The sequence below is a fragment of the Triticum aestivum genome, chromosome 2A, assembly GCF_018294505.1.
Source record: "Triticum aestivum cultivar Chinese Spring chromosome 2A, IWGSC CS RefSeq v2.1, whole genome shotgun sequence".
In the NCBI taxonomy this organism is placed as follows: Eukaryota; Viridiplantae; Streptophyta; class Magnoliopsida; order Poales; family Poaceae; genus Triticum; species Triticum aestivum.
The window spans coordinates 265,682,397-265,685,929 of NC_057797.1; positions in this window are offsets into that span (position 1 = coordinate 265,682,397).

The window sequence follows — 3,533 nt, forward strand, 5'->3', positions numbered from 1 at the left end:
GGTGTTGTTTTCCTAATCACCGGCTTAATTAAGTGTAATAATAATGCCGATAATATTGAGAGCACGATGTTGGAAGAACACTCGTCTTGAATTGACCCAACTAGTATATTATAGTTAAATATTATATCATATGAAGTCTATAATCCATAACACGGGTGTTAACATATATATGATTCATTAGACCATGAGAGTATCAAGTCACTCCATACCGAATGGTCAACTTTGGGGTTGTTTCAACGCCATCCGTAACTGAGTGATCATAACGGGAACTTACGGGCTCATCGAAAACGTATGACAAGCGACTGGATAGCTCGAGACTGGGATTTACTCCTCCAGCGATGAAGGGATATTCTTAGGGGCCTCTCGGTGTGACGGTATCCATCATCGTCTGACTAGACACAGCGTGAATTGATCACGGAGATGCCGAAATACAAGAATGAGAAAAGAGAACAAAATCGGTAATGAGGAAGAACAATATAGTGAGCTTGTGTTGACCTCACGGGGATACATATGTAACTCATCTCAGGTTTTGTAACATATCATGAAGCAAAAGGAATAACATGTTATAACCAATGATTCATTCGAATATCATTCATTAAAATATAGGGATCAACATGGATGTCCACATTTCCATTGTTGATCATTGAACGAAAAGTGTTCTTGTTCATGTCTATATTTTACCAAACTTGCAGGGTAATATTGCCGGTGTACAAAAATAGGGGTGCGTCTTTGTACCCCTTTTTTTGTGCACGGGCAGTCAGAGCCGCGCCTGTGGCCGCACCAAGCAGAACGAGGGGGTGAGCCAAGGTAAGATCGAAGTCCAAGACAGTCAAAGCGACGCCGAGGCCAAGACCACAAAGAGCAGAGGGACGAAGCAGGTTCCCCCGGCAAGACCCTTGCCGGGTGGCCTCGGCAGCCCCGGCAAGACTCTTGCCGGGGCAGCTCGCCCCGCACCAACAAAGCGAGCCACCCTTGAGCCCACGACCCCTAGTACCATCTTCAGCATGGGGCCAGGGCTCGGGAAGGCACCCCTGTGGTGGCATGCAGATCTTTATGAGGACATATTCAAGATCAGATTAGAAGACGACGGTCCTCGGCAAGATCCTTGCCAAGGAAGGCCCCCAGACCCCCGGCAAGATCCTTGCCGGGGACGACAACAAGCCACGGCGAGGCCCTTGCCGGGCCACCCGGCAAGGCCCTCACCAAAGGCATCGGCAAGGCCACCGCCAAGCCCACGTCAACCAAGCTTCCACCGTCGTTCACATGCAGCTGCCAGCCCAACCAGCTGGGCGGGCACCTGCATGGCAACATGCAGCTCCCAGGCCAACTCATCAAGCGCCTGCGTGGCGGCATGCAGATCTTCGTAAAGGCTCCACCACCGCGCCAACACAGCTGCTTGCCTGCCTACATGGCACCGCATGCATCCCTGGTTGAAGCGCGTGTCGAAGCAAGGAGGAGCGGCGACGGACGGGACGGGCCTCACCCCCGTCCCCGATAAAGCAAGAGGACACCTAAGCGATGCATTAAATGCACCTTGTCCTGTAATACGAGGGATAACCTCGTGCCACTGTAGACCTTTCCACCTCTTGTGTGCCACTGTGGCAACCCCTTTTTCCTATAAAAGGAGGCCCAAGGCGACCAGGAGAGGGATTCGGCTCTTTGGAACCACACACTGACTACAACTAGTTCGGGAGTTCAAGAACTCTCAGAAATACACCCACCAAAGCAGGACTAGGGTTTTACGCATCCTTGCGGCCCGAACCTGGGTAAACAATCCTTGTGCTATCTACTAGCCCTGCTCTCCTCGCAACCCTGCGCCCCGGCAACCGTAGTAGGGATTCTTGTGATCCCATAGGTGTCGTTCTCAACCCCGACATCCTTGGCGCGCCATGTAGGGGGCGCAATTGTGAGAATCTGGTCTAGTAGTTAGCCTACCAGTTCTTCGTCGCCATGGCCCCTAGGAAGTAGACGGCCACGACGATCGATTCGTTGGGAGCCGAGCGACCCGTGCCGGTGCGGACGAGCAGCGGACCGGTCGCAGACAGGACCCGGGCCACGGCCCGCGAGCACCAGCATCGCTCAGGCAGTCGGAGCCTGGCGAGCAGTGTCGTTCGCGCGCCAGATGACCGACTACACATCGCCGGATCCAAGGACGGAGCTGGGCCCCCCGCAAGCGGCACGGGGCCCTCTAGGGGCGTTGCTGTGCCGACTCCGGGTGGCGCGGCGACCTCCAGGACGCCTACACTAGCGACCACTGCTGGTTCTTCCCATGGTGTGCGCGCCGAGCAGCGTCACCACAATGGTGACCCTGGGCACCGCCATGGGAAGAGCCTTGTGCGTCATCAACGAAATGAGGGGGGTCAGCACGCTCGCCAAATCGCTGGCGAAGATGGCACGCAGCCGTCGGGTCATGACGGAGCTCCTTCTAACGTAGTTAGAAGTCGAAGCGCGCCGCGATCCACGCAGCTGTCGCCGCCGCCCACGCCAACGGAAGCTTTGGCACGCGCATAGCTGCTCCTCGACTTCCCTCCTGATGCAGAGAAGCTCGACGAGTGGAGGGCCACCATCCGGAGCCTCGTCGTCGTCGCAAACAAAGATGATCCGCGGCCGACGGGGCCCTCGGGCCGGCGCTCCATCGAGCCACCACATGCTGGCGCTAGGAGGGCCGGGGGAGCTGCGGCCACCGTGCACTCTCCTCCTCCTCGCCAGCCGCCGCGGACGTCGGCCCATCGCGATGACGCTTGTGATAACATCTCCATAGCTCGTCTGACCCGCGGACCCTCCGCGACCAGCGCCAGGTCCTTCGGGAGCGAGCTCACGAAGATGCTCGAACCACCGTCGAGCATCGGCGCGAAACGCGCCGCCAGTCGGACAAGTGTGCGGGACCCGCTATGGACCACCCGGCACCGGGGGCCCTGGCGGCCTACCTTATGAGGTGGGCTGCCCGGCTTTTACCGGTGAGCTGAGGCAGTTCCAGTGGCCATCCCACCACACACTCAAGCCCGGCGTTGGCGAGAAGTACACCGGCAAGACCCATCCGTCCGAGTTCCTCAGCATCTACACCATCGCGATGCAGGCCGCTGGGGCTCGTGACGACAAGGTGCTTGCCAACTATTTCCCACTGGCGCTCAAGCCCAATGTGATGTCTTGGTTGATGCACTTGCCGGGGGACTCCATTTCTTCCTGGTCAGATCTGTGCCATGAGTTCGTTGGCGCCTTCACAGGAGGCCACCAAACTCATGGCCAGGCCAGTGATTTGCATATCATTTCACAGAAGGAAGGGGAGACCCTGCACAAGTATATCCAGAGATTCAGCCAGGTGCAGTATAACATCCCCGACGTTCATCCCGCCGCTCTGATTAGCGCGTTCACCAGAACGTACGCAATCGCAAGATGCGCGAGGAGCTGGCGATGACCAAGGTTAAGGATGTGGCCGAGCTCTACGTTCTAGACGATAGGTGCGCTCGGGCTGAAGAGGGAAGGAAGTACCCCGGCAAAGACGCCGGCGTGGAAACCGACTCTACTGATGAAGA